Source organism: Episyrphus balteatus, chromosome 1 (assembly GCF_945859705.1).
Source record: "Episyrphus balteatus chromosome 1, idEpiBalt1.1, whole genome shotgun sequence".
In the NCBI taxonomy this organism is placed as follows: Eukaryota; Metazoa; Arthropoda; class Insecta; order Diptera; family Syrphidae; genus Episyrphus; species Episyrphus balteatus.
In genome coordinates, this window is record NC_079134.1 from 52,280,645 (window position 1) to 52,294,442 (window position 13,798).

At 32.0% G+C, this 13,798-nt stretch overlaps 1 protein-coding gene across 1 annotated transcript in view; it reads right to left on the reverse strand.

Annotated features, from left to right (window-relative positions):
* Positions 1 to 9,485, reverse strand: part of LOC129905632 (toll-like receptor Tollo) — a 234,054-nt gene extending 224,569 nt beyond the window's left edge. The window contains exon 1 of the mRNA XM_055981161.1: positions 8,120 to 9,485. The gene's annotated coding sequence lies outside the window, so the exon portion shown is untranslated. The remainder of the gene's footprint in view (positions 1 to 8,119) is intronic.
* Between the last annotated feature and the right edge of the window lie 4,313 nt (positions 9,486 to 13,798).

Below are 13,798 nucleotides of genomic sequence, written 5' to 3' on the forward strand. Positions count from 1 at the left end.
CCAACAAAACAAACAAGTGCGTTAAGCATAAATTGTAATAGGTAAATTGGCTGTACTTTTCAAATATTTGTACTTATAGAAAAAATTACTCAAATCCTTTGCCCACAACACAAGTAAGTCAAAAAAGGCGAAACGGAATTCTTATTTACCTAACATTTTTAATAAAAAGATTTTGTGTTAATTTTAATTTCATTCAAGACCGAAAATAAGAAGGAATAATCTTTGAAATATTTTGAAAATATTAAAAAAGTAAAAGCAACAGCTAACAGCAACAGAATATTAATATCAACAAACTCGTTGACTTTTTACCTTATCCTGACGAAAAAATATAATTAAAACATTTAATATTCTATTATTGTATTTTCACGGTTTTTATTTCGGTGACATGCCACACAAAATATTTCATAGATATTGTTAACTACTCAACACACGCAAGTTTTATTATAACAAATTGACCAAACGATATCCTAAATAGAGGGTAAATAACAATTTTTATACCCTTTGGCATTTATATTAAATGGACAAAATAATTACTATACTTTAGATCCAATTAAATTCATATGTATATGTAAATTTCAAAATAATCGTGCGGTGTTGTATAAAATTCAATAAATTCCAAAACTTTTTTATTAATTGTTTTTTTTTTTTACATTTTTGGTACTTAAATTAATTATGAATATTTCATGCTAGCATGGTATGTTTCTCTTTTTTTTTATTCAGCATAGATTTGTATTCCGACTTCACGCTAGTTTAGTTTTTTTTCTCCGGAAATGGTTCGAGCATGAGCTACATCAATATTTATTTATGACAGTGTTTAATTGATGTATACAAATTATGCCACCGGATCCGATTGTTAATTACAACACATTTTATAAAACATAATGAAGAGATGTCATTTGCATGTGATTCAGAAAATTTACCCCCTCTTTTTTTAACACGCAATCCATCAAATTATCGTAGGTAGTTCAATACTTGGAAGAGTTCCGTTTGAATTGAAGGTTTATTTGTTTGTTTATTTTATTCGTTAAAAAAAAAAAAATACAAATATAAATAATTCAATATTAAATTTGAAAACTGTAAAAGAGATGTTTGGTATTTTTTAATAATTTCTACTTGAATAACCACTTGTATTCAAAAACAGATCATTGGCGGTTATGGTCATATGCATAATTATGAAGATATGTATATATGTAAATGTATAAGTTTGTATTTAAATTAGGTCAACGAATAGTAGGTAATTATATAATTGTTTATGGAATTTAAAAACTTTAATCCAACATGCTTACAATTTAATGTTTTTAATTAAACTGCTTTTAATAACTTTTAAATCCATACAAACATGCTTAGATTGGATGCTGGGTGGAAATTGCATAATGTTTTTTTTTTTTCTATTCAATTCAGTCATTTATTTATTTTATAGCTTTCAATATAGGCTATATCATCAAAGTCCCTGGCGATGTAATTAACTAAAATTGCAACATTCACCATGATTTCTATGTTCCTATGTTAAAATTAATATCTAATCAACAAAATTTCAAATATGGGTAAACAAAATAATGATCAGATTACAGAAGTAGATATAGATAATACGATTTTGCGGACAGTGGATTTTCTTTTCTAATAAACCTTAAAAACAAATAATTTTGATTTTGGTCAACTTGTTCACTTTTTAGAATTACGAACAATGTTTTGAAGATTTCAAATTGGCAAAAACTGCCTAATAAGATCGAAAAGACGTAGATACATAGTATTTGAATGAAATGAACATTCTGGAAGATGAAGAAACATGCATGAAGATGAAAAGAAAATTTAAAAAATTAAAAACAAATATAAATGTTTTGTCCCTCAAGAGAAAAGGTCAAAAAAAGCTTCTTTTCGTGATTTGACCAAGATTATGTGTTGCCTGAAAAAGCAAAATCATTAGATAGTGAAACATTAATACAGAAGAATCTTAACAGAATTTAAATAGTGGAGAAAAATTTAAGATTTGTAGTTCCCTGGATAGAATATTGAAATATTTTTTAGGACCGACAAAAATTGGTACTTACTTGCCAGTTTTAATACAAAAAAGTACTGTGACAAACAAAGTTCTATTTTTGTTATAAAAAAACGTTATAAACGCTACCGGCTCATGGCGAGGAAAACTTGGAAAAACCTTATTATTCGAAAGTGACAATTTTTAGGATTCAATATTGGTTTCTTTTAGTAAATTAGTTGCAAGACCAAGAAATAATAACCGTTTGTCAAATAAAATATATTTAAAACATGGCATTGGACACTCGAAGTTGAAAATTAGTAAACAAAAAAGATAAAAATGCGGGTACTTTTATGCGTTCCGTTCACACTCAAATCTTGACTCTTTTAACTGATTCTTTTACTAATGAGATGAAAATATACGATACATCATTTGAGCAAAAAAAGAAGATGCGTTATGTTTTTTAACAAGAAACACTTTAATTTTGCTATTGTTTTTAGTCTTATAAGATTGAAGGCACTACCGCCATTTGCCGCCATGGTTTCGTTGTTTCCAGCGGAAAGTGAAGCCTTTAAGCAAGAATTCCCTGCAAAGATCTCATCCGGAACCATCCGGATTCGTTTTCTAGAACCATTTGAAGGTGAAATTACAACATTCAATGTGAAAAAAATAAAATGCACGACTGGGTCGCACGGACTTGCTCTTAGGGTTCAAGTTGTTAGAATTTTAAGGACTTTTCATATAGACATTCAGTAACTGTAATTATTATAGGTATACAAAAACAAAAAAATACATAAAAATCGTTTTTCAAAATAATGAAACAACATTTGAAATCAAATTGCCCAACAAAATAAGTATGTAATTTCATTTGTTTTATTAAGATGCATTTTAAGAAAAAAAATTTCAAAATCGTTAGAGCCGTTTTTAAGAAAACTACCAAATTTTTTATAAATGATTTTTTGTAAAAAAAAAGTTTAAAAATAAAATTGGTAGGTATTCCATTTTGTAGAAATCCATAATCAACATCTAAAACCAAAATTTAAAAAAAATTTACAGTCCGGTTTTCAAATATTTGATTTTTCAAAAAAAAGGGAATAATTTCTTAAAAAACACAAAAATTAATTTTTTCAAGATTTTATTTTTGGCTTATATTAAAATTGCCTATTATTCCTGAAAATTTTATCAAGTCAGTCCAGTAGTTAAGATTTTACGGAGTTTTTTCCACTCTTCCATACAAGGTTCCCCACTGTGCGGCCCGAGAAGAGTTTCCTCATTTTGACTTTCTCGTACACAACGTAGCCCATTTTTGTACAATTTTACAATTTTTAGCAACTTAAATGTCAAAATAAAAAAATAAAATCACAAAAATAATTTTTACATTTTTTTAAAATATTCCTAACTTTTTTTTTTTGAAACATCAATTTTTTGAAAAACTATTCAACGAATTTCGTTGCAATTTTTTGTTTTTTAGTTTAAAAACAAGTTGGTTATTTTCTTATAAAATTAAACAAAAAATATAATTTTTAGGAATTTTTTAAAAATTTTAGTATTTAGCAACAATTAAAATAAGAACAAGTCAAAGTTATTTCTTATAAAATTATAAACAAAAATCTAGTAAAATTAAAATAATCTAGTATGCCACAACTTCGACAATAGTTATACATTATACATTAAATTTAAAAATAAAAATCCATAACATTTCTTCTTCAAAACAAAAATGTAAGGTTCTTATAAACTCCTGCTCAAAATTAACGCACACTTTTTTCATCTTTAGTTATACCCCTGCATCTTATTTAAAATAGCTTTAAAATTATTTGTTGTATTTTTTTGTGTTTGCTTATTGTTTAGCAAGTCAGAAAAATGCTAAAGTGCAACAGTATTATAAACCAAAAAAAAGATGAACCAAATTTAGCAATTCAAGGTCTGAAAACTGATATTAAAATAATTTTTGTTTTTCAAGAAAAAAAATTTTAAAAAATGGAAGCACGTGACAGTTCTTTCCAATAATTTTATTCAATACTAAGCATTGCCTCCTCTAGCGCATATGACAACTTGGAGTCATCTGTTCATTCCACGAATTAACTTTTGAAGGTTTTGTTGTAACTTTTTTTTTACTCCAGTTTTCTGTTGATCAAGAATGCTTTGTGGTGGACTTCGGCCGCAAATGCATTTTTTTCAACATTTCCTAGACATGTTCTATTGAATTTAAATCCGGATATCTATGTGGTCAATTGCAAGGTGGCATATTTTAATTTTGAAGATTTTTTCAAACCACTCTAGCATGCATTATCGTGCAACAGACTGAACTGTGGATCAAATCTAGGGGTGATTGGAACCGCATGCTGTTCGAGGATATCAGTCAAGTATCTTTGGGTACTTAAAGTAGGTCTAGGAGAGCTCACTAACTCCGTAGGTGTTGTAAAGCAGAGTTTACTCCATGAAAATTTATGACTCATCTCTAAAAGGTTCGCGGGTTGACAGATAGACTTCAGCATACCTCACCAAATCTTCCCTACAAACATTTTATTCCATACATTCAATTTAAGCTCACTCCTGTCTTATTTGAGAAAATAACCACGATACTGTGAGACAAAGTAATAGTAGGACTTTTCTGTAAAATAAATATGATGTGCGTTAAATTTGAGCAGGAGTGTATAAATGTATATCTTTGAAAAAAAAATGACAAATTTAAAAAATAAAAATAATTCGTTAACAGATTTAATTTTCCATTATCATCATGTTTCATTTCAGATGCATGAAAAATTTAAAAAAATTAGTCTTATTATACGAATTTAAGTGAAAGAGATGAGAGCTAAGACCTGTGTCCTGTGTACTTCTATCCTTGTGACTTAGTTTATCCTTTTTTTAATTTATGTAAGTTAACATATTATTATTTGATTATATATAATTTAAATTCAAAATAATTTCATTCGTAGACTGCAAAAGAAACTTTTTTGAAAAGATTAACATATTTTCTTGATGAGACCCCAAAAAAATAAATGAAAAATACACCCACACTGGAATCAAAATATCAATTCAATTGAATATTGATCCAATAAAGTCGTTAGGGAATGATTTCAACCCAAAATCTTCTTCGTTCTTCTTTTTTTTTCTCCGATATCTAAACTATCAATCACACTTTTTTATTCACTGGGTTTTGCTTACTCATTTTCCTTTATTACCGGTTCATTTTTCAAATCAGAATAACATAAAAGGTGCACAATAATGAGAACTTTTACCTTTTCCTTATTCATGAACAAATTTGGGTCAAAGCGAAAGGATATTGCCCATTAGTTTTTATTAAAGTTATTTAAAGTCATCATCGTATATTATGTATGTTGGTATGTTTGTATATATCTTTTTGAATAGAAAGAAATATAATAGAATGGAAATGTCAGTTAAGTTAATGGGATCATAGACAAGCTTTTATCTTGTTTTGAAACTAAAGAATCCCTTAAAAGGAATATCATTGTTTTGGGGTAGTGGTATGGCTTGTATTTAATTGCAAACAATATTGAATAAAATTTGCTTTTTTTTGTGAAAGAAATTTGGTTTCGTAAACGAGAAAAATTTGGAATGAAATTAAAGCAAAATAAGGTTTAATCTGTATCTCGAAGCTTTTGGAGAGTCCTTTGAGTGTTTTGATCGTGTTTGTCACAAATAACGAACAAAACTAAATTTGATGTTCGCACGCTTCAGAATTCAGACTTGTGTTCTATTTTTAGAGAGATGGTATTCTTAACACCTTCGTGCTTATAATTCTATTTAGTTTTGTAACTCCTGTATCTTCATCTCAGCTGTCGTTAACTTATTCTCACTCTTTCTGTACATTGTCGAAAATTGTGAACCGTATGTGAGAGCTGGACACACAATCACGGTGTAGAACCTTCATTTTTCAGCTAATAATGGCAATAATGGTTTAGAAATTTACCATTATAATGTATAGAGTATTTTAAAAATGTGCTTTGTCAAAAAAGTGACATATATGTACATACCTACTTTTTTAATGTCGATAAAAAGACATTTTTGGTTTGAGGGAAATTAATGCTGCAAATGCTCTACACCCACACATACATGGTGCCAGGCGCTGCGCTGATTGGCAACCACCAGCTGTCAAGCTGGGGGCATAAATAATGTTGACAGAAAAAAGGATAGGTAAAGAAATACAATCCACTGTCCTCTCTTTGTTTAAATACTAGGTATAGAGAACATAAAACCCAAAAAGCGGACTATCGTCCTCTGAAAAAGAAGACGGATGGTCACCGCACTTATAAAAGTTTTAGATGCAATGTGCAAAATATTTTGAGGGACATCATTAAAGGAGGAAGCATGGCGGCCTATACTTCATATTAGACAACAGATTTTCTAAGTGGTCTTATAAAGTGGAACCAAAAACTTCTTATTTCCGCCTTAGAAATATGAAGGTACTTAGTTCCATTTAGAAGAGATGGCTCAAATCAGGAGTAAAAACAAATGATATCTAAACTGCAACAAACTAAACATAATTTTGAAATTTATATTTTTTGGCGGTTTATTTTAAACAAAAAATCATTTAAAAATTATTATTTATCAACTTAACTTTCTTGCAATAAAAAATGTTATCCAGAACTCTAACAAAGAGATGATACAAAAAAAAAAACTTTCCCTACCTATAGGTACGGTGACCATCCGTCTTGGTTAACCCGGGACTGTCCCGTATTTCTACAGCTCATCCGGGTTTTTATTCAGGAAACCAGGGACGCATAAGTATCCCGTATGTTGTTATTTGTCCCGTGATTCTTCCGTATTTGCAAATTCTCTGACTTTTGTATTCAAATGGTTGAAAATTAAAAGTTTTTCTAATTCTTCGGATAAAAGCATTAAGCCTAGTACACTGCTGAAGCAAAACGAAAGTCGCCAAAGTCAAAAAACTCTTTGTGAGTGACAAATTGAAAAGTCTTCAAATATTCTAGCACGGGTAAGAATTCCCTTGAAAATTTTCATTTCGCCTATAGGCTAGGCTTTATTAGTTTTTAAAATTTTTCGCAAATTACATACCTACTACCAAATTATGTTTGTCCGGTTGAAAAGTTACACCTGGAAAAGTTTTTTTTTTTTCGAATAATGAACAACTATGGAAGAGTAACGAACCCAGCTAAATTTCAAAACTTTTAAGCATGTTAAAAGTTGAATTAAAGATTATACAATTTCAAATCATTTAAAATAAAATTAAATTGTTAGAAAACAGCTCTCACGATTTTGATTAAAACATACGTTTTTAGAACTTATTTACAATACCTATTATTAAACCGCCTACCGGATTTCTGATTTCGCAAACGACTTAAATGATTTCAACGAAAATGCTCCCCAAAAATAGTTTAAGAAATTTCATATCAAAATAAGGAAAAACTATTTTTCTTAGTCCTGAAGAAGCGTGTAAGCACACGTGACACAGAAGATAAGATAGAATCAAAACAAGACCTATAGCCAACGAAGAAGATTAACTTTATTTAAAAAAGAAAGGTCACGGAATAAGGAAGTATCTATGAAAACTCCTTTTAAAAAAACTCAGTTTTTATTTAATTTTTTTTTTATTTTCAAAAATCAATATTTTCAAACCGATATAACAAATTTTTATTTGTCCCGGGTTTCGCTTCCAGAAATATGGTCACCGTACCTATAGGTGAACAACTACTGGTAAAATAAAAACCAGCATTTTAAAGCAGGTACCCGACACAATAAACACCTTATCGTTTAATATAGTCAAGCCTCTCTCAGGTGCATAGGTACAAACAGATACTTATCTCAAAGAACGTGGTCGATAATAAAGCCATATTTCAGCCATTAAAGTCTTAGAAACGAAAGCCCCAAGAATTCAATAAAAATTTTTTACAACATAGGTAGGTACCTATACCTACCTATCATTGCAATAAGAATGAGAAATACAAATTCAAACGGCTTCACAATTCCCTCTCCGTTAAGCTTCATAAAATATTTCTTTATCCTAGGTTCTCATACCCAACCCCTGCCACCTCACAATAATTCTCACACATATTTCCATTCCATTATTGTATGGATCAACTTAAGCCATAAAACCATCATCCATGAAAGGTACCCATTCTCTTAACTTAGCCAAACAGCTGCTTGTGCAAAACCATTACTTACCTCAAACTCCAATAGATGACCTGGTTTTTTTCTTTGCTCCTTTCTTCCTATCGTTTTATTTTGAAATATCGAAGAAAATTCAATAAAATCCTAAGGATCCTATACAACAACTGCTATATACGCGAATAGAGACGTCCTCAACTTCAACGTCGACAACGATGATGACGGATGTCTTTGGAACTCAACGTAAAAAAAATTCCAAAAATGTTTTTTTCTTCATTAATTTCCAATCAAATAAATGAAAAGGTAAGATGCCGTAAAAAGCACAAATGACTTATTTTTATTACTTTTTGAATCCTTTTTTTTTGTTGTTGTTTTTGCACTTATTCTTGTTGAATTGACATTTCAATATGCATTTGAACAATAACCAACCATAAATTACGGGAGTAAATATGTATATTCACAAAAAAACAATTTCACAGGTTATCGCACATCCGCTAAAGGGTAGGTAATGGTTAATAGAAACACAATCGTGGCAATGACATTAAAACGTTAAACACGACAAAAAGCAAATTGTATTTGTCATACGCACAACTAAGCACACTACCGTGTCGACTTTCGAGTCCCAAAACGTATCTATTACAAACCGAAGGCAAACACACACAGAAAAAAAAACACTCGAGTTATATAGGTATCGCTTTAACCTGTGCAGCAACCCTTTTTTTTATCTTCTAAACCCTTTATTTGGGGAATAAATTACAAAACCTTCCCACACTATCACCCCTTTGAGCATAATTCAAGAAAAAACAAAAAAAAAGACACTTTCTTTATCGCATCTTTCATCACTTCATCACAAGGACGAGTACGACACAAAGAGTAAACAAACCACGAAAGGATACGGCGAGAGATGCTTTGTCGTCTTGATAATGACGGTGATGATTTATCAGGACGGGCTACGACGACCAAGACGACGACAATGAAGACGAAAGCGACGTGTGGCGTGGCAGGACAAATTTAACGCCTCTTTTGTGTGTTGGGGTCGGTAACGGTATAATATGGGGATGTTGCTCAAACAAAAACACTAGAGAACAAGCTTAACACTCTAGAAGGTGATGATTGCAAGAGGTGATACGTAAAAAAAAAATATAAAACAAACAAGAAAATTGGCAGCATGCAGCAATATCCTCAAAGGACTACCGAAGAGAGAGCCAAACGAAAAATTTCAAACTAGCGAGTCAGAGGTAAAAAAAAAAAATATAATAAAATTGAAAGCCAAACGAAGTCTCGCTATAACGGCTTTAACACTCGCGGAGGTTTTCGTTTCGTCACGTTCGTATGGAAAGTTGGAAGAATACAAGTAGCGAGACCACACACCAGCCATTCGGTTCGGGGTTACATGGAGTACTAAATCGGAAACGCCAGTAGAAGATGGGATAAATAACTGTTTTGTATGCGAGCCAGTCGTTGTTGTCTTGTTGGTTGTATCATCATCATGGGTTCGCTTGTCATGAGCCACCCGCGACCTGCCTGCCGGTGTGATGATGGCAGTGCGCTGCGCACTCCATCGTTCATCCTAACCCAACCAAATGCACCTTGTACAACACGCAACATGAGAGTTGAAAAGAACCTGCTAAAGTCAACCAGTAATGAAAGAAATAACGGTAGGTTGCATGGTTCTGAGATAATTTCGAATTTCGAAGTTGTTTGGAGTAGCAATGGTGGTGTTGTTATTATTATGTTTGAGTGGTTTTTTGGATTGAGTGTGTTTTTTTGAAAGCAATTCAATTTTCAATGGTTAATGTTGACATTCATTTTATGCGGAAACTTGATATGGAAAGCATTTAATTGGAATTTTAGAATGTTTTAAATTCGCGTAGGTTCTATGTTGTGTCAGGAACCCTTCACCAACCCTACATTCATATTATCTACGACTATTTATTTGTGGGAGAGTTTGGGATGATTTGTGATATATAACTATGTAGGTACCTTTGTGAATATCATAATCATTTTATTTTTCAGCTTCGTAAAGTGATTAAAGTCTAACTGTAATAGAAATGAAATTACATCTACGTGGACTCATCTCAAAAAGCCATGTTGAAATGGACAAAAAGGAAAACTGACCCTGCCGTACCAGGTTCATCTCACACGATGCCGAGAACCGTTTAAACGGATCGTTTACCCGTGTTTATGCATTGTCTTCAATTTTTTCGTGTGATGGCACCCATAAGAATGTTCCTAAATCCTGGCAACCGGCTAAACTTGCCGTTTAGACGATTTTCGGCTTCGTGTGAAATAGGCCTTAGATCCATTGCACACCAAGCCGGCACGGCGACCGGCCGGGTACCGGGTAAACGCCCCTTTTGGCAGGTTGCAAGATACACATTTGAGAAGGTCATGCAATACTTTGTTTGTGTTATAATTACATTTTTAAAATATTTTTCCTCTTCAAGATGTCAAGAACTAGTTTTAAAACAAAATTCATTCAATTGTATGAACAAATCGCTTTAAATGAATTGTTGATGTTGAAGTTATTTGGTGGAACCGATCTTGGTTGAAAAAAGTGAGATTTTTCAACCAAGATCATGTCGGCAGTTTACTGCTAAAACACAATTGACAATATTGTGGCGAAGGAGGTTCGATTGCCAAAATTGCACGATGTTTTTGGAATTGGTGACGGTGGTACAATCCAGGCAATTGAAGATCTTCTTATAATAAAGAGAATATTTAAATTGAAACTTTCATACGTATAATTGATTCATTCTCAGAATATCACTGAAAGAGTTTTTAAGGCAAAACATAAACTTTAAACTTTAAAAACCAACATCTCTTTTGGCTAAATGCTCCAGAGGGGAAAAATTTGGCTTTGGAAACTTTAAATTAATTGCTACACTGTATAGTGTATTGGATACGTTGACGGCACTGAATCAATTTTGCTGAAAAGCCTTCAAAAGAACCTGAAGGCTACTTTTCAAGAAAGCATATGTATTCCCTAAAAGTTCAGGAACTGTTCGACTACAAATTAAGAATTCACCATATGGTTTTCAGATATCCAGTCAGTATTCATGATGCACGAATTACTCCAGTCAAAGCGTCATTTGACCTTGCGCAGAGAGGCACTGTCAGTTTTTATTTCATGGATCGATAGGGGTATATTTTAAATGCTTAAACCCAATTTCTCACCACCTGATCATTCTTTTTAGCAGAGCTATTCACAAAAATGCTGATTCATTTTTTTATTCTTTGGGGGTTTCAACTTCTTATAAACAATTACACATTTTTAGTAAATAGTGAGGAGCACAAAATTACGAGTTCGGGGTTTTGTCAATTCGTGTTCGACAATGCGGACTTCAATACAAACACTCTGGATGGTCACACCACATTTCATCCTATGGGCATAAAGTGTGTCACTCCATGTGAGGCTCTTGACGCTGCACAAATCCACGGGAATCCGTTGATGGCCGTTTTGGTATTTCCATTGAAATGGTAGAATATGAAAAGGAAAAAAACGCGGGTCTTCGAACACAAAAGGTTTTCGATCTTCAGACGATTCGAAGAAGAATAAATTGCACAAATATTGAACGTAAGCAAGAGCTCTGTACAGAAAATAAGATATAAATTAAAATATGAGCTGAAAAAGAATGTTGGAGGAAGATCTACTGTACTGAGCTCTGCAGATACTGCACGATTTACAAGATATCTTGGTACAGAAGATGCAACTTTGGTTTCAAATCTATCAGGACAGGTTCGCAGAGACACTGGCGAAACATTAAGCAAAGTAGACAGTTCAACGAGCCCAAGGAGTTGGTTTTAGAGCCTTGGAGAAAAGAATAAACCTTTGCTTTCGAAGAAAAATATTAAAGCTCGACTTGGTTTCGTAAAGAAATATGAGTGGTGTACAGATAATTGGATTCGTGTCATTTGGTCAGATAAAACATAATAACAGGTATTTTACACATGGAAGGAAATGGAACTGTCCACAGTGCACATATCGGTCCATTATTACAGTGGTGACGAGTCCAAAAATGTTTAAATTCATTTTTTGGTGTTTTTTGCGTTTTTTGGCCATAACTTTTTTGTTAAGATAAATAGAAAAAAAAAAAAACAAAAAATATCGAACCTAGATTTTGATTTAACGAAGCAATTGCCGTTTAATTTCTTAAAATCAGACGAGTTCTGCGACTTTGGTGGCTGTCCGAACCTCAGCAGACAAATTGTCTGCAAAGTTCGGGATCATAAACATTCGGTGGTCCAAAAGGATATAAGTTCAAACTTTCGATCATTACATTTATTATTAAGATTATTTTATAATTTCTTTAGCTGGAATTGCCATTCTAGACCATCCTTTTAAATTAAGTACCTTGTTCAGAACGTCCAATTTGGGAAGACTTTGATGATTCAATTAAAGATCCAAATTATTATTGACTTAGTTCAAGTGACGATGAATTTGAGGATCTTAAAATTCTGTTGAGAAGGTTTGTCAGGGCTCAGAAGTGATGACAGGATGACACATGTTTCACCAGAATATGTTAATAATTTGGGTAGATACCGATATAAAATCTACAACTCAAGAAAACGTAAATATTTCTTAACCTTTAATCAATAAAATAAACGGGTTAACAAAACGACAGGAGCAAAAAAACAGACGTTCTCCTTACACTAAAAGGAAAAAAACATGCAGGCCAGAAATTAAAAACAACTGGCTTATGAAAGTCATTATACGAGGCAAGATACATAAAAAAGTACATATTTACAACCAGGTTTAACAATTTCTAAGATGTACATAATAGGAATATTGTATAGCCTTTGTTGTTTGACTATAAAATAAATGTCGATCATACTGTTATGGAAATAAAAAAAATAACACTTCAGCTAAGATCCTAAGATTCATCATTCTAGAGACTGGCAGAAAAATCGTTTTAGTTAATGAAATGAAGCGGTCTGATGTTTTTATAATGTGCAGTCACCTCCAAGGACAAATTCACTTGGCCAAAAGTAAATATAAATATGAAACATAAATATAAAAATAAATGGTGAAATTTTAGATGGCTAAGAACTAAGATATGACGAAAATGAATTTGGTTCATTACTCTTCAAGAACACCTAGGATGAGCCGTTCAAGACAATTAATTTAAAAGAACGTGGAGGCAATACAAAACGAATCTGAAAATGATTCAACATGTCCCACTCCCACCTATTTCCAAAGAAAAAGTATTATTTATTTCCTTATGTATGTGAAATCGCAAACCAAACATTCAAATTGCTCTCATGAAAACTTGCAAAACTTATCTGCCTTTGTCGTTTTTCTTTTTCCTTGTTGCCACAGATTTACTGGTCAATACTAAAATTGGGTATAAGGCACTGCTCCCATATTGTTTTTAGTAGATTTTCGGAAGAAGTTGTTGTAGCCCGACGAAAAAAATAGCGAAGAAAAGTTGGATGTACTCAGAAATTGAGACTACTTTACTGAAGACCAATTTTTTTCTTTGGAACACAAACAATTTGGCATCAAAAAACAGTTTAAAAAAATTAACTGTTTTATCCCATTCCTTTGCTTTAAATTCATATTTGCACATAGTATTCAAGCGGCTTTCGCATCACAAAGTCACGTAATGACCTAGGATAACTAATCTAACCCCATCGCATCTTCCCGAAAGAACCAAAAACCAATAGCTTCTTAGCTCAAACTTCACTTCTGCTTCCGAACACAATACCACAACTTTTAATTCAAACTTGTTGAGT